Source organism: Amblyomma americanum, chromosome 1 (assembly GCF_052857255.1).
Source record: "Amblyomma americanum isolate KBUSLIRL-KWMA chromosome 1, ASM5285725v1, whole genome shotgun sequence".
Lineage (NCBI taxonomy): Eukaryota > Metazoa > Arthropoda > Arachnida > Ixodida > Ixodidae > Amblyomma > Amblyomma americanum.
In genome coordinates this window covers 227,463,669-227,489,544 of record NC_135497.1, presented here as the reverse complement: position 1 = coordinate 227,489,544, position 25,876 = coordinate 227,463,669, and the positions used below count along the sequence as shown (strand labels likewise).

Below are 25,876 nucleotides of genomic sequence, written 5' to 3'. Positions count from 1 at the left end.
TGTTGCCACTACGAATTCGTCGAGTATACTTATACAACGAACCCGGCAGTGTTTCTTGCACGGCCCCCTTCCGTCCGACAAGGGAACTGTTCTGCTGCGCCTATAGTCAGCGAACAATCTTGCGGCTGCTCCGTTATAGCCAGCGCCATGCCCAGCGCTGCAAACGAGCTTCAGATGCGGAAGAGCCCTTGTCTGGAGTCTTCAGACAGGAACGGCGACACCGGCCATTCAGCGTGTTCACCGAGCGCGCAGAGATGCCTTTGCCGAGCAGCCATTTGCGGGGGCCGCTGGGACGACATTCACGCTCTGCGTCTTCGACGACGACGCAGCCAGAAAGCGAGGCGAGCGGCGAGAGAACGAGCTGGCGCATAAAGCCACCGCGCGTCGTAAACAAGAGCACACCTCGGCTGCCCGGTCTCCTCTTATTCGCGGCCCGCGAGCGTAAAAACCGCTGGACCGAGCAATCCTTGTTTACATGTTCATACCGCGCTGGAACGGCCCCTCGACCTCGCCGCACGAAGAAGCGAGCACTGGTGGTACGACGCCGTAAAGGCGCGCGCACGGGGGCTCGCAAAGAGCCTCCTGAACCGTGAGAGGCTACAGGTCGCGCGTGCAGTAGCCGAGGTCATTCATTCACTGTCTCTCGCCGTTGGTCCTGTCGGTTCTCTGCGCCTCTTGGGTTTACGCGGAAGTATAACCAAGTGTGCATTGTGCTTTGCCATATAGCTATGTAGCGTGTCTACATTGTATAGGGTAGTCACGACGGGCGAGTAAACACCGCTGCGACTAACGATACGACGCGGCAAATTATTCACTCGAAGTAGTAATGTGAGACCTGAAAATTTCTTCAGTAAGGCGCTTCCGAAACCGGACAGCTCAAGTCGTGCGTCCCGAAAATGCAGGGCCGCGGAGCTTGAGCTCTACGGTGCAGGGCTTGAGCTCTTGTCCATGTTTTCGCCACTCGAAAGAGCGCGCGGTTAAAGCGCCTGCCGAATTCGTACTCGTCTCAGTTCCTTATTATGTGAGCAAAGTTATAATTTCGCACACGTGTAAAAATTCTCACCGCAATATGCAGGAATACAGTCCGCGGAAAACCGCTGCGAGAAAACGGCTTATTGTGTGCAGGAATGTATGGAATATTATGCAATACTGACTGCGAAGTGTGTATCCTCTCCAGGCTGTGCGCGATGTCTAGTGCAACACTATATAACCAGGTGAGCCAATGCAGTCAGATAATATCCTGGGCAGCGTTACTTCGAAAGCTGGCCGGCTCGAGCTGACACGTTCGTTGGATGTTGCCGTGGACGCATGGGCTGTAAGGTAACCGATTGGTCAAATGTTTGAAGGAAACCCCCAAGGTGAAGTAGATTTGTAATAAGGGAGTAATTACTCACTGACATCTACCCGAGCGCCGCCATACGGCTACAAAGGAAAGCTGTACAGCTTTCTCAGAAACTTCGCAGTTAAAGAAAAATTGGTTCTGGTCCGGGGTTCGAACACGATTTCAGCTCCTCCAAGCATACCAGAGATAATTACTGTTTTTTATATTTCAGCGGTTTGTGGTATATAGCACCTATTCATCAGTGACTCTACGTGAAGGGCACAATCACAAAGCAGCCAAATATGATATTACTTTTTGAGTTGCAATAGCTTCTCGGCATATTTCACTTCTTCCAGGGATGGGGAATACTTCCCACATAATTGGCTTTAGCAAGGGATAACACAAATTGGGGCTAAGCTTCTACGCGAAGGTGCGCTTGGCTGCCGGAGTGAAGTTGAAATGTCACGCATAGGCGATGCCTCGTTGCAATCGGCTGGCAGAATAATCTAACACCACACCTCTCTCTATATATCTGCTGTTTTGAATAGAAACGTTTAATCAACAATAGCAGTCAGTTAATTTGAATGGCTTACAACAGTATGTACTATCGCGCTCAATATGCGCTGCAACGCACAAGATGCGGCAGGAGCTCAGTTCTCGAAACGTCCCAGAAACGTCGCCTACCCATCGCGTTCGTGTCTTGTTCTCGTGCACCCAACTTGTAAAAGCCCCGTTTCGCTCTGTCGGCAGGAAGACGACAGCCACGTCACGCCTAACATTGCAAACCATGCCCGTTACGGACGAAAAATAATAATGTTGCTGAAAGAGCACAGCAAAGAATACTGTTGTATTTTTTTGACCGCTTAAAATCCCGGAAAAGACTCTACCCCCTGCATAAGACCTCCGCGCCAGACGCCAGCCTGGGGAGTATTATAGCTTCAGACTGTGCCGAAATACTTGGCCCTTTGCGACCTCTGTGCTGTTTGTTGCTAGCGCCGCTGCATTCGTTGGTGGATGACAGTAATAGCTGGAAGTAAGATCTAATAAGTGAAACAGAAAAATAACGTTAATAAGCAATTATAGTAACAGTTAACAGCGAGTGGCACTCTGTGGTTGGTGAACCGGCCTTTGAGGAGGGAATCCGCTGCGACAGAGAGACGTCTAAACACCCGCTCATTGGCCCGTTGTGTGCTTCTGCATGCGACAAACAGTACAGCGAACGATATGGCGAGTCCTCCAGACGGGGGAGCGCGGAGGGGCCCGAATTAACGGCCGCTGAACCGACGCACGCGTATGCGTTTATACGATGCGCGCACCGCCGTCCTTGTGCTGTATACGAGAGAGCGCGACTCGCGCGACACGGTTGCCTGCGCACGCACGACAAAACAAGCCGCGTGGGCGCGGTTTCCAAGAATGCGCGTAGACGAAATATATATGCGGAAAATGAAATAAATGAGCGGCATGGAAGAAGGAATAGCGGAGAAAGCTCCCTTCGGGAGAGAGACTGGCCAGCGGTGTGTGGCAAGCACTGGGTATTCGGAAAAGTGCTGCGCGTGCCCACGCGCAGCTAGACCAATCTGTCCGTGCGGTGGACCGAGGACGGCCGCCGACGAAGACCGAGAAAAGGAAAAGGGAAGGGGGTGGGGAGAAGGAAGCCTTCTCATTTCAGCGTATAGCGTCTCTCTGTCAGATTTTCCATGTCTGTGTCGATATGCGTACAACATGTCATTCATTGCTGTATAGTTGTGAACTTTCGGCGTCTTCAGGTCATCATAGGGAGAAAGAGAAGCTGGAGGGAAAAAAAGTGTTCACGGCGCGCCTCATCAGACTGTGGAAAACTGCCATATCAGACTCCCGCGCCTTCTATTGCGCGATCCTTAAGCGCGATCCTTAAGCGCGATCTTAAGCGTGATCTTAAGCGCGATCTTAAGCGTGATCCTTCAGCACGATCCTTAAGCACGGCACCTGCGCTTCGAGGTGAGTCTAGGGTGTATACAGAAGATTAGTGAATGAAGTTGGTCAAATCTTCAGGGGAATCCCCCAAGGTGGAGTAGATTTGTAATAAGGGAGCAATTACTGATAGGCGTACACCCAAGCTCAGCCCTACGGCTACAAAGGAAAGTTATACAGCTTTCTCAGAAACTTTGCAGTTGAAGAAAAATTCGTTCTGGTGTGGGGTTCGGACCACGACGAATTTTTCTTTAACTGCGAAGTTTCTGACAAAGCTGCATAGCTTTCTGCATAGCTTTCATTTTTAAGGCCTATGGCTGCGCTTGGGTGGATGCCTATCAGTAATTGCTCCCTTACTATTAATGAATAAACCTAGAGATGACGCGTAGATTACTTATTCGCGGACGTGATTATTCAGCCCCACCATGGCGGGCGACTCGGCCATTCGCTCGCCATTTGTCATGAACAAGCTCTTTTGCGAGTTGTGTACACGACGAAATCCATGAGCCGTTGAAGTATTTTGATCGAGCATTCCGTATTCGTTCAGGAGTAAATTAAGCGTAGCGAAACATTCGATTTTCTCCGCCGGTTTCGCTGCCACTGTTGGACGAGAACTGGCAGTTCTATTTTCCTTACTCCGTATCACCAAACACTCGCCCAGCGGTGGTGCACTTTTCACCGACGTCGTCTCAAATGAAGACAGCTTACAGCCTTCCTCCCCGTTCTGCGCGGTCATTGAGAAGCTCGTACTGAATTCCCGTTCACCTACTCGCAAGGCAGCAGAGCGTCGTGCAGTGGAGGTGCTAAGCTCACCGCAGACTGTGGACAGCACGTCCCTGACAGCATCCACAGTGTGACATTCCTTGTGTGTGCTACGAGGTTCCGCGTTCGACGGCGCGGCGTAGACGGAGACCCAGATGACAGCGGCATCATCAATTACCCAGCCATGCTCTTTGAGAGTGACAACCAGAACGAAGGGGTTTAAGCCCAACCGGACCCAACCGGACCCGCCGCCGCCGCCGCGGGGAAACGGGCTTATCCTCCCCAATTGGCGTGGCGGTTCCAGGGGCGGCCCTCCCGAGCACATTCCAGGACAAGGGAACTGTCAGCGGGCCAGAGCTCGCCTTACCTTGAGGAGCGAGTGTCAGTTGATTGATGGAGAATGGAGGCCGGTGACCCGCGGGAACTGTCAGCGGGCCAGAGCGCGCCTTACCACAGCCGACGCTATGCGCTACCTCGAAGACAACCTTCTTTCCCTCGGACTCAACACGTGAGGGGGGGCGAGACAATAAGTGCGGTGGTATGTTTGTGCGCCCAAGTGAAAGCCCTAGCCCCCCCTCCTTCCCCTCCGGAGTGGGCGTCCTCACCCTAGGGAGTGTGGAGAAGAGGATATAAAAATCGAGAAGCAGTACGGAAGAAGCACGCTCAGGACGACATCGTTCGCCAAGAGGGCCTTCAGCGCCGAAACCCGACGGCGTGCAGCTTCTGCCAGCAACCGCTCGAGCCCAACTCCGGAGCCACTCCATCGCCCCCATGAAGTCGTCGGCACGTAAGCTCGGACGCCCCAGCCTCTGATGTATAATCTCAATCATGTGTAATTATTGAATATACCTGTTTGTTTAAACTGAGCCATACGGTGTCTCTTTGCCTCTCCGTCCCGTGTGGACCTGCGCATTATGGGGGTCATCACAACAGCAAAGCTGCAATATTTTCGGCCAGCAGCAGCTGTGCGAGGGGTTCTGCCGCATTCACTCTTTTCAAGTCTTCAGAGCGGAGTGACAAAAAAGGAAAAGAAAGCTCGTTTCGACTCCACTTGGAGGTGCTAGCGACAGCTCCATCGGCATGAATCCTTACGAGCGAACGCCATGGAGACAGCGGCCTCCGACTCGCTAACGTGCAATGCTGCCACGTTTCAGGGCAACAGTGCAAGCTCATGATGAGGTCGCAAATACGTTTCCCTCCTTTCTTTCGTTCCACGCAGAGAGAAAAGAAAATGCACACCAACGAGTCACTGCGTGAGGCAACGCAAAAGATAATTTCGGGTTGCTGTCGAAGGGGGAAAAAAAACCGAGGCTTTTTGCAGCGTATACAGTGCACAATGCAAACGGCAAAGCTATCGATGAGCTCCTCCGCTCGCCTCGGCGAGTCTCCGGCGGCAGAGCAGTGCGTCTCTCGCGGGATGAGTCAGCAGTGCAGGGCGAATTACCGCTCTCGCGCAGTGGCCTTGGCCTCGCAGTCTCCGGGGGAGAGGGGCCGGCACAGAGGAAAAGACTGGAGCGACGGTATTCCTCCGTCCGGCCGACTGACAGCGGCCCGCGGCGGCGCGCTCGTCAGAGGAAGCGCTCTGCGGCCGCCGCCGCATTGTCGTAACAACGGACCGTCGTCGTCCGTGCAACAACAATCGCCCGCGGTGGATGCTCCTGCTTCGCTCGTTTGCACAACCCGCGCTCGAGGACAAACGAAAGCGCGCAACGAGAGCGCGTCGCACTCCCCCCATCCTCCTCTTCGTGGCGCTGGAAGTGCGCGGTGCGCGTGCGTCTGTGCGGCCGTGTCCCGCAAGCATATGAGCGCCCGCGGACGCGTTTAATCACAATTCCGGAGCCCGTGGTCGCCGCTGCTTGCCGTACCCTGATTCCCACGTGCGCCCATTGTGCGCGGTGAGCTCCGCCTGTGCGGTCGCGGGACGAGGAGGCGTTGGCGACGTGTCGTTGCACCCCGCGCAGGCGAGGCGGCACGCACGTTCTGCCTGCACCTCCGCGCGCTCTATCGATCACGCCATGGTGCTCGGTTGCGGGAATATTATATGCATAGACCTCTTATTGAGTGTCCGTATACCGTGCCGTGCGGGGAGCCATCTGCACCCAACTACCAAGCGTTCGTCGGCGGAGAGCTGCTGGAGAATTAGCCGCACACGCGAATTGCTTGGGGACGTTTGCGCATTTTGTCGATTCTTTTCATTTTTGTTTTTTTTATTTAGTTCTTACACAGAAAACAGCAGAGGTGGCAGGTTTGGAACAATGTTACATTGGTGACTTCAGTCTTTTATCGGTGATATGCCGCTTCACTGGGGGCATAGCACCATTTAAAAAAAAATGTAATGCTGCGAACGGACAACCAATACATGGTTGGTTAAGGCAGATGGGTGTATCCGAAGGGACGGAAAAGCCGGAAGCTGAGGAGAGTCATATGGGGGCATGAGATTAGGAAGTTTGTTGGGACGATGATGATTATGATGGTGCTGGTGGTGATGCTCATGATGATGTTGGTGCTCGCTTGCACGCCTCGTCCTGCTTTAGAGATTACTCACACTTGCTGTAACGCGTCGCGCACGAGCACGAAACTGTGGCGTACGAAGCTGACACTGTTGCAGTGGATGTTTTTCCTCCGCTGACATACGCCCACAGTTTAGAGGTACGACAAGAACCGACATAAGTTCTTGGAAACAACTGGAACATTTCCGCGTCTCATTTCTATTAATTTATTTTGTGTGTTTGTTTGTTTGCTTTGTTCTCCACTTCCACCACCATCGCAGTTTCACAAGACAAGCTCCAGGAGCAACTAGCTTCAATTTAGTTTATTTTTCCTACTTTGTTAGCGCTACCTTCGCTATATTATGGTGACTAGTCATTTACTTTGGCGAACTGTGCAAGCGTACGAAGCTGGAATGATGTTTCTCTTGACCGAAGCCAAATGGCTTCAACTTCTTTCTGCTGTTCGCACATACCCAGATGAAGTCCACGGCCGCATTGGACACAGCGACCGTGGACAGCGTCGCTACCGCGTAGCGTGTAGTGTCTGCCTGCGCGGTGGCTTCTCAAACGTTGCCAGTACTGTTCCTCACTGACACACCATGCGGTGGATCACACAAACGCCGGCAAAACTGCCCCCCCCCCCCCCCCCTCTTTTTTTTTTTGTCTTGTAAGAGCCCTGTCCCTCTTCTACGTCCGGAGCACGTGGTGGCGTGGTAGACGCTCCGGTTTTTCCTACAGCTGAACCCAAGGCCTTCGCTAATTTCAAGAGAGTGAGAGACGGTGGATTGTTGCCTGGGGGCTCCCTGCCGGGATTTCGCCTCGTTCCCCGATCATTGTTGTCCGCTTATTTACAGCCTGAGCGCGCCTAATTTATCGCATGTGGCGTATGGCCAGTAGGCGACGAGCGGCCGTCTGCGGGGTGTACGAGAGACAGCGGAAGCGCAATTTTTGTTCTCGCTTAGCACCGTGGGGAGATGGCACATTGTCTTCGAGCGCGGCGAGCCGCGGGACCAGGAAGGAGGCGAGCCGCGGCCTATTCCTTCGCAGGGTACGCGGACCGGTGAGAGAATGCGGTGCAAATAAGACTAAAAACCCGCACACTCACGTCTCCCCCCCCCCCCCCCCCCCCCCCCCGCGTTCGTCCCCCGAGACACCCCCGCCTTGCTTCGCGGTTCACCGGAGAAAGCGAATAACCGCGACGTCGCAGGCACCGCGCGCTCGCGCAACAGGGGGACCGAGAAAATGCTCGGCTGCCGGGGGGAGCCAAAGCGGGTCTTCCGCTTTCCGCGTGCCTTTGTGCGGTCGAAGGCTGGCGCGTAACCCGTGCGGAAATGAGAGGAGTCGTCCAAGAGAAACGGTAACAGTCGAGGCGAAAGGGCGGACGTGTGGAGCGGGCAGTCTAGTCAGCCGTGGAAAGAACACGGCGAATGGAGGGGAGGAGCGAGTGGCGCGTATCATGCTGAGGCCCGAGACCGCTGCTGGGGGCTTTTTCTGCAATGAATTTGCGGCCGTTTGTTTCGCCAGTTCGCCTTCTGGCCTCTTCACTTGAATGCGATCGGCTCTAGCGACGGTCTTTCGCCGCAAGCTGCGCGTTATTGTTTCTGGCGACCGAAGGAAAAAAATATTATAAACAAAAACGTAGCATATGGACGGGACGACGACGTCTTCCGTCGTCCCGTCCATATGCGACGTTTGTGTTTATAATATATCTGACCAACTGGCCCCTCAGTATAATCCGAAGGAAGAAACCCAGAAAACGCGTCTTTTCCTCATTTATTGTCATCATCTTTAACGCGATAGCGTTAAAGTTCCCGTTCTCCAGAAAATACGACGCAGAAAATACGACGTCATTCGGCGTCGTCGTCGGCGTTGTGAGCGAAACATCCCCGGAGAAGCAGGCCACCTAGCTCACGTGACCTTGCTACGTCATCACAACCTGCCCGCCGGATTGTTACCGAACTGCACACCGTGGCAGGTGGCAGATAAATTAATGACTGATCGTGGGAGGTTGCTCGGGAACAGCAACCTCAACCGCACAAGACCTACCTGCCATCGCAGGGCAGTAGTGGTGCATCGCTTCACCACTGCTCCAGGGGTCGTATAGGGTCTACCAGCCACCTATGAATGTAGAGTGGAGAATGACCAGTTCGGCATATGTGGGCATTAACCCGTTAACGCTATCGCGTCATACATATTAAGGCGGAGCTTAAGTGTATACTACAATTTATTGTCCCCTCTGTTGCCTGCCTTGGTCTAGTGCAGAGATTAGGCGTGACACGGCTTGGATGACCAGTACGTCTTTGTTACGAACAAAAGAGAAACAATGATCTCTTGTTGAACACGTCTCTGTGGTCCTCTCCCTACATGAATTACAAGCAATCCCTAGCATCAAAACAGGAGAGCAAAACAAAAATGTCCGCGGTTTGGCGTCAGGCTAGATCTGAAGTTGTAAGGGTGGTCCTCATGAACCGTCAAAAGGATTCTTGAACCCCGAATAGCAAGAGCCGAACGGACGCGCTGGGACAGAAAGCGTGAAATACGCCGGAAATGTGATCACTCGGTCCCTTGCTGGCGCTAAGCCTCTGGCGTCCCTCAGAAATGGCTCGCAGCGGCCGCAGAAGGACGTGTATACGAAACGTCCGATCTGCGTGGTCGTCTTCGGTGGCGCGGGGCATAGAGCGTCGCTTGTTACGCATAGCCGCGCGCCCACCTGGCCTGACAGTTCTTTACGGCGGATTACGGTGTTTGGCGCTCCGCGAGGTCAAGAGGGCCCGTAATCCCTTCGCCGACGCGGAGCCCTATAGAGATACGCCTTTTTTCGTTCCGAAGGTGGCAGGAACACTTTGATCTGCACGCAGACGGCAGGCACCGCCGTGTCCCCACTGTAGATGGCGCCACTGGGACCGCCAGGTGCCTGCGTCTCTAAATCACGCCGTTCGCCGAAGGGTCGGAGTGCCTGAGCTCTCGGCCGACCTCTGCTGGAATACTGTGTTGTATGTAAGGTAGACCGTGCATCCAAAGAAACACGAGCGTTGGTGATGCATGGACTTGGGCTGCGTACATGACGCGGCGCCGCCACGGATTCGCCGCGAACCGTTGCTGCATGTGCGCCCTGCACAAAGAGTAGCGCGTCCAGGCCTACTCTGCATGACATTCAGGGACTCTCTGGTGCGCTATACAATTGGGTTCTGAGTTCATTCGGGGCAGGTGGACCCTCCGCTTCTGACCGGCCGTTGTCATAGCGCTGTTCTCAAGCGGGAAGCTGATTGCAGATGTGGTCACGTGGCAGAGGATGGTGAGTGTGTGTTTCTCAGGAGGCTGCGCATTCGTTTGACCCGGAACAAGGAACGTTTCGAAGAGTATATATAGGAGCGTGCGCTATGGTGCAACGGATTAGCAAGCAAGGACCTCACGCGCGACATGGACTTCGACGCGGTGTTTGCGTGCGACCAATCGCGGAACATGGCGCCCTCTCCGTGCTGTTATCTACATTCTTCACTTCCACACATCTGTGTGTGACTGTGGCTATACGAATGCACAGGGCTCTCCGGTGTTAATTAATGGAGCCCGGCAACGCCTTGTTGGAGTTGGGCTGCACCTGCGTGAATTGTCACGCGAGAGCGCGCCTGCATTTAGTTCTCAAGGCGCTCGCTCGATGTGTTTTTGTGTTCCTTGTAGTAGAGGGCGATCCTGCACGTGACGCCAATCCATTTCCTTGCGTCCTGTATACGCCACGGCGGGTGTTCAATAGTTACGTCAATAAATTTCGCGCGTTCGTTTTTTTCGGCGACGAGGTCACCAGTGCAGTGCGTCGACGGTGTCGTCAACATGCTCCTCATTCTTTTACGACGACACGCAGTTACTACAGTTCTCCTTTCGCATTAGCGCGTCACCGCTGGTGAGATCTATATCATTAAAGGGTGTGCTCCTGGGAAAGAGGACGTTCGAAACTTCTACTCGATCGTAATGCATTTCATTTCCATCTCTTTGTAAAAAATGAAAAAAAAATGCTACAGCCGCCGAGCCGAAACTTGTTGAACACTCCTCGTGCTTTCCATTTCTTAAAATAGACGCCTCGGAAGGATAGTGTCCGAGTGCTGATTCAGCAATCTGAGAACTCGCTGCGGCAGCGGTCCGGTAAGCTGTCTTGCTTGCGGCGATGTATACTGCAGCACTGCCTTTGGGCCAGTCGGATGGCACTCTTTGTCAACGTCCACCCTAATCGTGCTATTGCTCCGGGTCCCATTACAATAGACCGAGAAAAAAAATCGTCATTCGTCATTCTCGACGCGCTGCTCTAACTCTGATTCCTCGTCGCAGTGAGGAACCTTATTATCGCTGCTAAATGACAGGTGTTGGCACATCTGGCCTGTTTTGCTTTTCCCGCTCAGTGCCGACGCTCTAGCAAGAGTGCCTTGAACAGAGCGTACGGAACGCTTCGCAGCCTCAGAAGTGAAGCGGCTTCCTCGCGCGCGCAGACGATGACGGATGGAAGGCGAAACACGCGCAGCCCTGGAACGAGGCAAAAGTGAACCCATTGATCAGTATAGTTTCACGCTCCGCGCAATACGGCGCCCACATTCCCGCTCGCGCACGCAACCGCCGTAATAGGCAAGCGCGTATATAGGAGGGGGGAGGGGGGGGGGAACTGTTGTCGCCGCGGGCGGCCCGTATACACTCGCTGGCAGCCATCGGTCGCAGCTACAGCAAAGCGGTTGCAATTACGCGGAGAAAGCCGTGGTGCAGCGAGGTGCAACTGGCGAGGTCGATAGCCTGGTTCCCGCGGCGGCGTTGGGCCTCGTCGCTCTGAGATCGCCACCCGCGATACATACGTGTTGCGGCGCCCGCCCCTCGAAGGACTCGCGGATTACTCCGACTTCTCGCGCGCAGGGCTGCTCAGGTGCTGGCTGCGAGCCAGTGCTGCACCGCCTGTTGTCCGCGCCCATTACACGAGGGGAAGTGAGGCGAACACGGGCCCGGCTCTGGTCGGTGCGAGTGCGCTTGGTGCAGGCTGGCCCTTCCGCGGTGGCGTTCCGCTAGACTGCATGCTCACAGCTAGGAAGAAGACGACGAAAGAAGAAGAATAGCGCAGCACAGGAATCTCACCGACTGCCATGCTAAGGGTTACAAAATTTTCTTTCCTCTCCATTATTACATTTTGGCTTAATAATTCTTTTCCATGCAGTTCCTCTCTTTATTATTACTACTACTACTACTACTACTACTACTACTACTACTACTACTACTACTACTACTACTAATTTTGAAGTCAAAACTTTCATCCCTTTGCTGTTCATGAGGCAGAATCCTCGGGTGTTGCTTTCCCGCGTGCTTTTCATTTTAATTACCTGAATACAGGGGAATAGTCACCCGATTATTGGCCGAACACACAGTGTGGGTATGTGCCATCTTATGATAGGCTAACAACAACAACAGCAGAGGAAGCCCACTTCTATGGTAGTGCTTGTGCTCAGAGCACGTTAAAGGTGAAGGAAAATGGCGTCTTCGTGATGGCCGCCCGTCCAACAGCGTTTCCCATAGGTTGGACATGTGACGGACTCTTCTGCGCATCTGCCAGTCAACTCCATCTTGTCCATTTTCGTAGGGCCTCATATAATGCCCGTGTTCTCAATCTAAAAGAAAAAAAAATAGCATCAGACACATGCATCGGGCTGTAGGAAAGCATAGCAGAGAGGCATTTTTCTTGGTTGCTTTTTTCTTTCTATGCCCCTAAAGCCGTCGGCGGATTTAACTTGAAAAGGGAGCACGCGGCGCTTCTAGAGAGCTAATTTTCCAGAAGGGAAAAAACCCGTTTACAGCGTGTTCATGACAAATGTGTGAGTGACCCATACAATCTCCTTCAAAAGTGCGGCGGAACGCACGGCCAGACCTGCCGCTGCAGGCGATGTTGTGGAGCTCTTGTTACATCCTCCGGGCTCTGTAAACGTTTTACAATTGCAGAAGAACCCCTGGAAATAATAATAATAATAATAATAATAATAATAATAATAATAATAATAATAATAATAATAATAATAATAATAATAATAATAATAATAATAATAATAATAATAATAAGGGCGAAAGCCCATTAAGCGTCATTTCAGTAAAGGAGGCCTGGGCATTCAACAGACAACAGAAAAGAAGGATGCATGCATCGGTATGTCTACTGGAACTTCTAATGTCAAATGCGTGCGAAGTGCGGCTCAATAAGAACGTAACGCACCGTCATGTTGCGAAACGTGTAGAGTTTCAGCAAGTGATGAGCGCCGGAGGGCAGCAGGCATTCCAGCGCTCTTGGTATCAGTGTTTACTTCGTTGTTTTATACGTGTTTTATACGTGTAATGTCATTAAATCTGGACAGTGTTAACTGGAGTGATATGGGAGAGGCCTTTGTGCTGGAGAGGGCGTAGTATAAGGCTGCTGCTGGTGTTGATGATGATGATATCTTTAAGTACGTAATGCCTTGAATTCGTTATGGAAACTATGGAGGAGAAGGGAACAGTAATGTTTCGGGGGCACTCTGGCCTCTGAACGACCATCCACGCCATTGGTCACTGCGTGCAGTTAGCTATGCGGAAGCGTCTCACATGCTCGAACATCGACGCCGGGCGGGTGCCTCTGATCCGCATCGTTATTTCACATGAGAGCTTATAAAAGATGGCGCGCAGCGTCACACGTCGTAAATGCTGCGCCGCCGCTTGGAAGAGCTGCAGAGGGCGTGTGATCTCGCGGCGAAACGGACGCGGAAGACCGTAATAAACTTGGCGAATGCAACTGAACGAGAGGAAGTTGGGATGGGGGGGGGGGGGGGGGGGGATAGGTGGGAGGGTGGAGCAGTATCAGATATTGCCGGCAGTTCGTGACTGGCGTCGCACTGCAAAGCACTCTTTCTATACTTAAGAAAGAAGAAACGCAGTGCGAAAGATCGAGCTAAGTGAACAGAGAATGCGCCCCAAGCCCGGCGACTGAACTTCTCGACTCGACCCCTCAACTGTCGCAGTGATAGCGGTCGATTTGGACGCCTGACCCTTTCGCCTCTGCTCCAAGAACAGCGTTGCGGAATCGACTTTGCGCTTTTCTTAGTTTCTTATTTTTTTTTGTCCTCTCTAAGCAGTCCGGACCAACCGTCGCGAGGCAGCCGAAATTTCCGGTCGCCTTCCTTGCGGCGTGATGCAGTGCAATGGTGCGCGAGATAAACGACCCGGCCGAAGGAAACGCCGAAATAAAGTGGTCGCGCGCGAATAACCGGCGCGCGCCATTAAACGAAACTGTGTGCATTATCGCGGTATTTTGGCAAGCCCGTGTCTCGGTTTCGCAGTTACTCAACTGCGAATATATATATATATATATATATATATATATATATATATATATATATATATATATATATATATATATATATATATATATATATATATATATATATATATATATATATATATATATATATATATATACACGGAAACTACGCGCAGTCCTTTTAGCCCACACCCTCCTCCCCTACTCCAACGAAGGGTGCAATGTGTGCACCTCCCATCAGTGCGCGCGTTTCCTTCCTGCTATGTATGCCTCTTCTCGTGCGTGATCACTTACGCTTCGCCATATTTCTCCGGAGCGATTGAAGGTGGCCAGAAAGCGCACTTCTCTGCCGCCGAGCCCTTTCAACAGATCCGTGTCACGTGTGCAGACGGTCGCACTTGGATATCGTACTCCGAGTTACTTTCAGCCAGCATACAGCGATCGAAACGCGGTGCGTAGTTTAGTTTATAGTCGAATCACAAAGGGAAAGAAAAAATAGAATCTCTCGTGCGTGGATGACCGTTGTTTCCCGGACAAAAGTGTCGTGTAGCCGTTTTGACTTTCTTTTCCCTTCGTGAGCTTGTGTTCTGGCGGAAAGGTTTCTGGCAAGTCGAGGCTGTTACCGAGTTCATCTGAAGGCCGCTCCTAGGAGCAGCACGGAGCTGCTGGCACAACCGCGCTGTCTCCACTGCGGAATGCACGCATTGCTCGTGTCGTGCTCTGAAAAGTGTCTCGGTAGGTAATCGCGTAAAGTTTTGATGCTGTCGTAGGTGAAGGCGCCGGATATTTTCGCCCACTTGAGGTTCTTTAACGTGCACTGACATCACACAGTACACGGGCCTTCAGGCTTGATGCAACAGAATTATGTGTTATGTGTTGTACGCTGTTGTACGAATAACTTTTCTGTTGGCATACTGCGAATTGGTTCATAGCTACGACAAATGTTTTGGTTGTTACGGATAACATATTTCCTTACAACAGACTTTTCTGGTGTCGCGAAAGTGGTTTTGTTGTCTCAAGAGAAAACTTATACACGCTGTACTTGGTCAACCTTGGTGACTCGGAGTTCTGGCTGCCTTAGGCCAAGGTGCTCTTCAATAGAAACCAAGCGACTAATTTACCTCCACTGCTATTCAAAGCAGTTGTCATTTAAGTCACGCGACGTAAATTCGCTTCTTTCGTAGTCACAGAAGAACTAACTATTCAGGACAACTTCAAGCCGTCGTATAATGAACCACAGCTTGGTTTAGTCTTATGGGGTTTAACGTCCCAATGTGACTCAGGCTGTTAGGGACGCCGTAATGGAGGGCTCCGGATAATGTCGACCACCTGGGATTCTTTAACGTGCACTTACAAAGCACAATACACGGGCCCCTAGCATTTCGCCGCCATCGAAATGCGCCTGCCGCGGCCGAAATCGAACCCGCGTCTTCCGGGTCAGCAGCCGAGCGCCATAACCACTGACCCACCGCGGCGGCCCCGTGCAATATGCGTGTATGCGCCATAGTAAAACGCCTCTGTTTTGTTTCCGATCCGTGCAGAGCCGCTGTGGCCGATCGACGTTCCGTGGTCCACTGCGCGTGCTCCTTCGGCAAGGTAAGCGAAGTCATTTTGCAAATGCATGAATGTGATCAAGAGTCAGTCCAGCACATTAATCGCCGGTAGGCATAAAAGTACCCGCAAATGTGCGCATGGCGCTATTGGTTCTAGGAACTTATGCATGCTTCTGCAGCAGTTAGCTCCTGCACGCAACCAATGAGCCACCATTATCGGTGCACGCGTTATTCAACGCATTCGTCAGGTCGCGCTTCAAACTTGTCTCCGTGTATATTCGAGTGTGAAACGAGTGAAGCCAACAGGAGTCATGTGCCCTATTCGTGGCTGTTCGAACGTTAAAGAAACGCGCTACTGGTAACAACGTTACAGGTAACGCGTTGGCTCTTTTTTTTTTTTTTTTGCTTGGCAAGAACGTAGCGTGCTCGTTGTAAATGCCTGTAACGAGTAGCGCGCGTTTTCGTTAACCAGGTGAACGGCATTACGCACAACTTGTTACGTTTTCCCCTCATTTCAGTGCGTGATGTGAAAAAAAGATGTTCGCGCTACGTCGCGTACTCCTTAAACACTCTAAGCAGGTCTGATGTCCCTATAGAACCATGCAGTACTGTATCGTTAATCTGTGTATTCGTCTTGCTCCTGGTCAGCGAGCGCGTTTAAAACGTACGTCGGCTAATACGTAGGCATATTTAAGGGCTAAGGCCTCAACTTACACAACCTCAAGTTGGACCCAAACTGTGGCGAATGTTTGTTTTCTCACTTCAGAACTGCACTGTACGACGCAATGTTCTCCGTGCGGCACAAAAAAAAAACGAAAAACTTTGCGATTGGCAGCTTCAGTTTGCGCAAGATAAATTGCCTGCTTACAGATTGCTCATTGTCGTAACGCATTACACGCATGCGCGAATGAATCAGCGTGCTTGACAAACAACCACAGAGGCCGTTTAACCCCCGTCTGCAATGAATTTCTTAAAGCGGCTGGCACTGAATGCCCCGACCATTACTGGGAAAGTCTCTCTGCGTCCACTTCTTACGCACGCGCGTACGTCCATCGTCGACTGCACCGCACTGCCTTATCTGCCACACTCTGCTTTTCCTCCACGGGGGGTTTCCAAGCCAGCAGCCACCGCAGCCGAATGAGTCACACTGGCGGAGACAGCTCGGCAACGGAGAGAACGTTACATATTTAATCCTAACCAATATGGCTTTAGGGAGGGTTTGTCTACTACCCCACAACTACTAGAAACCATTCATGACCTGGCATCAATTATAGGCAAGCGCGGACAAGATGTTATATTTCTGGACCTATGTAAAGCTTTTTTTACCGCATATTTCACCAAAAAATTACAATATAAACTGAAGAACTCTCTAGGAACTAACCCTATTACAAATTGGATAAAATCGTATCTATACTGTCGATGCCATTTTGTCCATTCCTCGAACTATGGCGACGTTTCTTCTGGGGTACCCTAGAGTACTGTTCTAGACCTCTCCTTATCCTCTTATACTGAAGCGATATATCGCTTAACACAGATGCCACAGTTCGCATGCTTGCAGACGACTGCATTATGTATAAAGAAATTAAAGACCCTAACGACCATAGCCTTCTAAACAACGCAGTGACTAATAAAGTAGACTGCTGCCGAGATTGGCAGATGACCATTAATTTAGAGAAAATAGTATCTATGCCAGACTCAGTAACGAGGAAGAAAGAACCACTTAGATTCCTTTACAGAATTAATCGAACAGAAAAAAAAAATCGGCGGACGAATTTAAATATCTCGGTGTTGTTCTTTCTTCCAACCTAAAGTGGAACAAGCAGGTTTCCCACGCAACAAATACACCTCTTGCCGCGCTTTTCTCCCTGAAACGTTCTATCCCGTCTGCATGCTCCCAAGTTACTGGCCTAGACATCCCTGGTTCGTCCTATGCTTGAATACAACAGTTTCTGCTGGTTCCCTTCCACAAAACTAATATCGAAACTAGATGGTGTCCAGAGGAGGGCAGTTCGGTTTATTTATAACAAATATCGATGACACGACTCTCCCAGCGCCCTCCTTAATAAAGCTTGTCTCCCCACCCTCAGTAGCCGAGCACATTTTTTTTTTTTGCGCCTTAGTTCCTTTACTTACTTTTTGAACGGAGCCCTAAATGTTGACATAGACCAGTGCCTGTCACCTTCATCAACAAGAAACACGCGCAGAAAACACTGTAACCATTTAGGAGAATTTAAATCTCATTGTGACACATTTACGTATCCTTTCTTCCCTGAAGCAGTCAGGAATTGGAACGCACTAATAAATGACACGTTAAGCAGGCCTTCTCGTAACAAATTTCCATCCAGGCTAATTTCTGCTCATCCCTCTTGATGCATGCCATGCATTGCGCCTTTTAGCGTCTTCATTAGACTAATTATTTCTTGTTTGGATATTTGCCAGGAACACCTCTTTTGTTTCCCGTTTTGTGTTGTATATATTTGTGATAGTGCACTGTTCCTGTTTTTATACAGAATGCTTCCTAGAATGTATGGTCACATTTACGCTCAAAATACTGACTTGCTTCGTGGCGGTCGTGTCTTTCCTTTATTCTTGATTTAATTTCCTGAGCCTGCATTTGTATGTCCATATATACCTTGTTCTTCAATTTCACCCTTTCCTGTAACAGCCTCTGAGATGCTAACAGTATGATCTAAATAAATAAATAAATAAGGTTGCCCGCGCCATGCGTACACAAGTTAGAAAGATATAGCGAATAGGTGTGAGGGTGGTAGCCCACAAAATTAGCCCTTAATGCTGATAAGCTTTTGTCGCTGGTGGAATGGCGACACCTAAATTACAGCACCAAAGCTGTGCTAACTGCAGTTTGCGTTTGCTTCTCCGAAGCACAGCACGTCTGAAGATTGAGGTACACGAACACTTCCGATTCAGACGGCCGTCGCCCAGCAAGATACGTTGTTCGGAACGTTGATGCATTCCTCTCTAAACGAGAAGGTTTGGTTTGGTTTATGGGGTTTAACGTCCCAATGTGACTCGGGCTATGAGGGACGCCGTAGTGAAGGGCTCCGGAAATTGCGACCACCTGGGGTTCTTTAACGTGCACTGACATCGCACCGTACACGGGCGCCTAGAATTTCGCCTCCATCGAAATTCGACCGCCGCGGCCGGGATCGAACCCGCGTCTTTCGGGTCAGCAGCGAAGTGCCATAACCGCTGAGCCACCGCGGCGGCCAACGAGAAGTGTTGAACAAAGAAGACAGCTGACAAGACGACGGGTGAGGATCGCCTTGCGAACTGTCTCATTTGTTCAACCCTTCTTGTTCAAATACACGTTGTTTAGGATACCGCCATCCTGTGTGCGCCTAAACGTAACTGCAACTGGACCACGCGTTTCTGTTTCTTAATCTCTATCGACCTTTTCGCGGGAGTCCCCAGCTCTGCAACACTCCGGGGGCGCACTAATAATAATAATAATAATTGGTTTTTTTTGGTGGAAAGGAAATGGCGCAGTATCTGTCTCATATATCGTTGGACACCTGAACCGCGCCGTATGGGAAGGGATAAAGGAGGGAGTGAAAGAAGAGAGGAACAAATAGGTCCGTAGTGGAGGGCTCCGGAATAATTTCGACCACCTGGGGATCTTTAACGTGCACTGACATCGCACAGCACACGGGTGCCTTAGCGTTTTTCCTCCATAAAAACGCAGCCGCCGCGGTCGGGTTCGAACCCGGGAACTCCGGATCAGAAGTCGAGCGCCCTAACCACTGAGCCACCGCGGCGGGGCAAAGGCTCCATTGCATTGTGGGCGCACTAGACCGGTTACAATTTACTGCTGCACGACTCGTCGCGCCATCTACCGCTGTTGTTGTGAAAATGAACACCGACGTCTCTGTGAACGTGTCTTCAGAGATCGGCTGCACAAAAGAGTCACAAGAAAAACGGTGCACATGTGGGCTTAGTGAGTGTCTTTCGTGAGTCGTATGAACGGACTGCATGGTAATTGAGCCGAGCGTCGCTGAAGCATTATAAAAGTTCTTGCGGCCACCTGAGGGTCCCGCCTTCAAAATCCATCCAACGCGCCCATCACAGCAAAGGGTTGAGCTCATTAAATGAAGCATATGGCAATAGTTTGCTCGTGTCTTCTCCAGGCTGGATTCCATTGCTTGCTGAAACATGCAAAGTTTAGGTAATCTTACTCGCAGTACCTCCGTACTGCTTGTTCTGGCGAAAATGTGCGCTGCCTCCATTCACAATACGACAGAAAATAGAAGCGCGCGGCCCCCTCGCACTCGTCTCACCACCTCACGGGAGTATCCTCGTTGTTGTAAATGTTGAGCTAGGTGAGATTTCTTCACTGCAATTAACTATTTCTCTAGCTGACTAGTCGCCGCGGTGGCTGAGTGGTTACGGCGCTCGACTGCTGGCCCGAAAGACGCGGGTTCGATCTCGGCCGCGGCGGCCGAATTTCGGTGGAGGCGAAATGCTAGAGCCCCGAGTACTGTGTGATGTTAGTGCCCGTTAAAGAACCCCAGGTGGTCGAAATAACCGGAGCCTTTCACTACGGCGTCCCTCATAGCCTGAGTCGCTTTGGGACGTTAAACAGCCATCATGAACAACAACAACTATATTCTTACTGAGAGCCAGGACCTACCGAGTTCGGGCCACATACAGCAGCGATCTCAGGCGAGTGCGTATGCGCCATGGCCAAAAGACGCTCGTGAATTTCGCTAACCGTACTATTCTGGTTTAGGTTTCGGCTTCTGTCCTGAAGAACCAAAAATGCTCTTATCACCTTTGAGCTTTACTAGAAAAAGCGACCAAATTTTCACGCACATTGCTTGCAGTAAAGCATAGTACAGAATGCGAAATACCGCGTTTTGCTACAATATGCATTCATTTGCCGAAAGGAGTGATTTCTATAATATGCAAACTCCCTTCAGCCTCTCCGCTTCACAATCTACGCAGTATGAATGGCGTGTATATGCGGCTTAACGTTCCGAAGCCGCAACAGGGCTATAGAGACGACTTATAGTTGAGGACGTCCTGCTAATTTCGACCACTTGAGGTTCTCTGGCGCAGTACAATCACATCCGACAGCACACGGGCGCTTTTGCATTTCGCGTTTATCGAAATTCGCGGCCGCCACGGCCGGCATTCGATCCCGCGGCCTTGTGCTAGGCAGCAGAACCCATGCGACATGCAACGAGACAAACTCTGCTATGCCATGGCGGCCCCACACACTCGCAGCCACGCATACGAGGTCAGAGACAATGTTTTCAGTTTGGGATTGGTATGCAAGTCTAGCCATTCCAAGACATCTAATTCGGCATCGTACTGCGTCTGCTTATCGTCTTTCTGTTTTCAAGAGCGATAAATATGCAGGCGCCGGTTCGTCTAATAGCATCGGGGAGATCACAGGCTGCCGTTTTTCTGTGCACACTGCATGCGTATACATATACGCGAATAAACGAAATAACTGCGGAAGTGTACACTGGTTGACCTTTCGCACCGCGTCGTTGTTCTTTTGCTTCAGCGCCAGAGTCATTTAGGAGCGCAAAGATACAGGAGCAAAAAGAAACGAAAATGCCGTCCTCGGAATCTTTGGCGCAGGGTTGCGGGTGTCCTCCGAGTCACGCTTCCGACATCGATTACAGCGCCTCTCACCGACACAACGATGCTTGTAAGCACGCCGTGTCATATATGTATGTACCTGACTCTCGACAAGCTTTGTATAGAACGGCTCCTGCAAGTGCGCGCGCAAACGCCGCGGATCGCTTTTCCTTTCGTTCTCCTGGCACAGCCGCGCAGAAACGAACCGAGCGACGCGTCTCGGCCGGCGCGAACACTATACAGGCACAGGGCAGCTCCGCTGGGTCCCTTCGCAGGTGATGCTGTGCTGCGCGGAAGGAGGAAGCGCCGCGCTCCTGCACCTATACGCGCAGGGCGCATCTTTTCCTCGCCAAATGAAGCCATCTTCGTCAATCTTCTTCGAGTGGCCGTGTATAGACTCGCGGACATTTCCTATAAGAGTGATGGATCGCGGCGCGCCGCGGAACGCAGATGATGCACGCAAGTGCGCAGGCGGCGGGTCGACTGCGGTCGCCCTGTTGTGAGCGCAGTATACGCAAAGAGTTACACACGAGTTACGAAGACGCCGCGGAAGGCTCGTGGCCCGGCCGGCCTCGAAAGAAAACGAAAAAAAAATAAAACATCAAAGCACGGCATCTTCGGCGTTTTTCTCTACTTCGTTTGACCGACTGAACCGCGCTGCGTGCGATCCATCACGAAAGCATAGGGGAGACCGAAGACGAAGGAGAGAATGAACGGTGGGTGAGGTGGGGGAACGGAAAGCAGCGCCAGATGCTACCGGCGGGTAACGAGCGTGCAGCCCGGAAACTTCAAACCGCGTGCATAATGTGGTGTGTTCACGGCGGTTTGGTCAAACATGAGCTCTCCGCGCGTAACCATCTATCGCGTTATTGTCGGCGGCATATTCGGGGCGGGTCTGCGCTGCCAGACGTCCAGCGTGGCTGAGTTTCGCGTAGGTACACTGCGGCGGCCCCTTGCACCCATGCTGGCGTGCGACCGTTCCGCCCACATCAGTCAGTCAGTCAGTAACTTCTACCCGTTTCCCGCGATCATCGCACTGGTTGGCGTGGGTCGGCGGGTTAGCCACCGTGACGGCTATGGAAATGTATGAGAGCGGGAAATGATGGATTAATGATTGCGCTTTGCGGCGCCCGCGAATGACAGGGGCAATGAGGAGGGGAGGTCGAGCGAGTTGCGCAGCTTAAGATGCAAATAGCTTTGGGGAGAGAAATGGCGGAACGCTGACTACATACGAGCGCACCGTTGGAAAAGTACGTATCCATCAAGATACTAAGGACAGCGGACAAGTGTCTCGACTGACCGACCCGTCCTTGTTGATACGGTTTCGGACGCGGGTTGACGCGGTGAAGTCCGGTTTGCGCCACCTTGGGACAAGACGAGATTTCCCCGTCTCTAACTTGAAGCGTCGTCTTGATCTAAACAAACTCCGTAGACCCATTTAGGTCGGCTTCTCATCGAGACCGTCGCGAGCGAATCATTCAGTGACGCAGTTTAAAGAGTTCGGGGAGAACGCGCAGATGACCCGCACATGGTCGCAACGGGACGCGACAAGTAGTTTATCCTTGCGAAGCAGTGGGTGAGAGACAGCCGAGGCTATCGAATACAGGCGGGTGCTTCCCGTACAGCGGTGCGTTTCAGTGTTCACGGAGATCTCACCGAGAGACAGCTGTTCGCTTCTATTCCGTCGTACAGCTACATTCCGCGAGGCCTGTCCCCCGCGGAATCGGCCAACTCCGGCGTTCTGCCGCTCTCTCCCGATTACGCAACACTTTCAGTTTGGCATCACAAGTTCATCGCAAGCGTGTCACGCGGCAGATGCGCACGAGACAGCTTCCGCGCGGCGCGTCCACTTTTCTTGGTTTCCATTACGGTCCCGTGATCGAAACTGTCTCCCGCGCACAACGCAAGGGGCGCGCAACGTCTCCGAATAAAGCAACTAGCTCTCCCTTCTTCCGCCCCTCGCGCCCCTTCAACCCAATGGTACGTGCGGGGCGTTCAGTGGGACAAAATAAAATCACAAAAGACCAAGGAAGAGCGAGCGAGGAGCGCGCGCTGTCCGCCTCCCAAATAAAGCGCGACCCAGATCCCTACAGCAGCAGCAGCAGAAGCGGCACCTGACGGCTGTCAGTCTGCGCTCGACGAGCGGTCTTCCGGTCACCGCGAGTGAATCTTGCTCTGCCAGCCGCGCCTCCGCGCTCCCCGCTGCGACGAGCGTAGCGAGCGAGTGCCCGTACTCGACAGACCGGCGTCCCATGCGCTCAAACCAAGAGCATCGCTTTCCGGAGGCTACGGGATGCCGTGCAGTAACGGGTGGTGTGTTTGCTAACAGCAAACCGTGTTCCGGCTCTAACGTGGCGCGGCACATTCCGTCATGGACCGTGGGCGTCAGCGCCGGAGCACGCCCGCACTACGCAGCCTGTCCTGGCCGCACCTGAGGAAGGCTTCAACGAGTCACCTCTCTACCTCTTTCGTCAATGAAGCCAGCATCACACTACGCTTTTGCGCACACCTCCTTGCAGGACGGACGATGCACGCTGGACTTAACGGCGCTGTCAGCTTGCAGCGACTGATCGTCAGAGCGGGGCAGACCTGCAGTCCATTTAGCGGGCTGCCTCGTCGGTGGTGTCTCTTCCGGAATGCCTGTCCGAGACCCGAGTACGCAAGTCGCCCATCTTCATCCACCTGCGAAGACGGCCGCCTTCGGCAGGATGTATATGCCGTGACGATATTTCGGCTTGATGCGCCGCATTCAAGGGACGCGGTTGTTCCATACAAGCAGCACTCGATCATATAGCATGCGCTTTCACCTTGCACACCTTCCAAATTTAGGCTTGCCGCTGTTCACAACGAAGTGGACTGCCATCACGTACGCCGTGTAAGAGCTTCGACCTACTTACGCGCCTCGCTTCTTCAATTGCGGGCCGGGTGTGTCTCATGAGGACTTGTTCACACTGAACCCGCGCGCGGGGCTCCGGAACTTCGCCTCGTTCTTAGTTCCACCGAGTCACGCGAGCTATCCGCTTAGGTGCTTAATGAAAAAACTGTTTGCCACCTTTTGGCAGTTCGTCAACGAAGCTGCAGATGTCTTCACGCGCTAGTCATCGTCCGTATGTGCTACTATTTTGCCGCTACCAGAACAGATGCCCATGCAGTCTACTTGCTGCTGCGTGCAACGTGCCGAAAAACGTACGCGGACTATACCATGTCCTGCAGCGGTGCTCAGCCACAAAACACATGCTGAGTATGCAGATGCACGGCTACGTTGCCTACACTGTTTACATACAGAGCTGTCAACGTCATTGGCAGGGTATCGGAGCCGCAGGTTGAAATTGGCGCAGTTTGGCGATGTCGAAAGGCCTCACATTCCGCGAGCGTGGCTGCCTGCAAGGATGGTCGGTGAATACAAAATAATCGAGTCAATACCTTTAAACGGTGTTCGCATCGTGTTCTTTCAGGTGCACACGTGTCTCTTGCCGCCAAACTAGCGCACTCTTTATGCTCACAACGCACAGAATTCCTGAAGGCCCACTGGACAGCTGTGAAAGGCAGCCAGCCGACGGTGTTGTGAACGTACCTCAGGATTCACGGTCGTCCGAAGCCGGATTTGCGGAGGCCGATCGTAACAATTAAGCTTCAACAGGTGCAGGAATATATTTAAAAGACGTAGCGCGCACATGAAGGTGTACAGGTGGCCCGTCAGCTCCAAGTCTGCTGCGCGAAGGACTTTTAGCCTGCCGGCGACGCCGCCCCTCGGCGACATCTTCCGACCGTCAGCAGCAAGGAGTCCACCACACACGTAAATCTTGGTTGCACTCTGTAGCCTGCTTTTTCAAGCCATCTCTCATTGGTACCAGGAAAAAAAAGTGACATGTATGGTCTTCTTCGAGCCGCCGCGGTGGCTGAGTGGTTATGGCGCTCGGCTGCTGGCCCGAAAGACGCGGGTTCGATCCCGGCCGCGGCGGCAGAATTTCGATGGAGGTCAAATTCTAGAGGCCCGTGTGCTGTGCGATGTCAGGTGCACGTTACAGAACCCCAGGTGGTCGAAATTTCCGAAGCCCTTCACTACGGCGTCTCTCATAGCCTGAGTCGCTTTGGGACGTTAAACCCATGTAAACCAAACCATGTATGGTCTTCTCGCCAACAAGGCCTCTCCCCCGTGATGACTTTGGTGAGTGTCTTGCCCTACGCGGGCGAGCTAGTGCGCCGCGTACTGGCTCCCCGTCAGTACGCTCACCGGCGCCGTTTGCCAAACAATGTTCTCTGGCTCATCGACCAATCCCGACACTGGGCCGCCCATGCGCGACGACGCAGATCACCTTCGCAGATCAAAACTCGCCGGCAGTTCTCCTTCACCAGCAGCGGCCACGCGACGGCACTGTTGCCACTGCGCTGAACTCAACGCGTTCAGGACTACGAAAACGATCTGGGTTGAGCGCGGCGCACGTCGACAGCAAAACTGCGCTGCGTTGGCTGACCTTGCTTATAAGTGCGCTCGTGCCGTGTCGTCATCGTGTGCCATTACGAGGATACACAAGCACCAGCTGAGGAACCGCAACGATCAACGGCAGGATTGCACCATCTGCTCGCGTAGAAAGCACGACTGCGCAGCTCGAAGATGGACTGCACCGCCTACGACTCTCTGCACTCAGCCGAACTGAAATTACCTGAACACTACTCAGTTTTCTCCAGTATACTACAGTGCAATATCAGAGAGGGACCGTCGCTTCCTGGGCGGACTCAGGGCAGAAACGCGGACGGGGCGGCACTCGCCCATGACTGCACTGCTAAGTTAGACTCCCTGCGAGCGCAGCTAGGTACGGCAAAGAAGCGCGCCTTTCAGGGGGCGCGTGAAAAATTTGTTTTACGATTCAGATGGAGCGCCGCCGCTCCT

General features: G+C 52.3%; 1 protein-coding gene across 1 annotated transcript in view; it reads left to right on the top strand.

Moving 5' to 3' along the window:
- The window catches only part of LOC144114707 (Ig-like and fibronectin type-III domain-containing protein 2), a 181,472-nt gene that overhangs the window by 61,061 nt on the left and 94,535 nt on the right, over positions 1-25,876 (top strand). Inside the window, exon 2 of the mRNA XM_077648606.1 lies at positions 15,367-15,421. The gene's annotated coding sequence lies outside the window, so the exon portion shown is untranslated. The remainder of the gene's footprint in view (positions 1-15,366; positions 15,422-25,876) is intronic.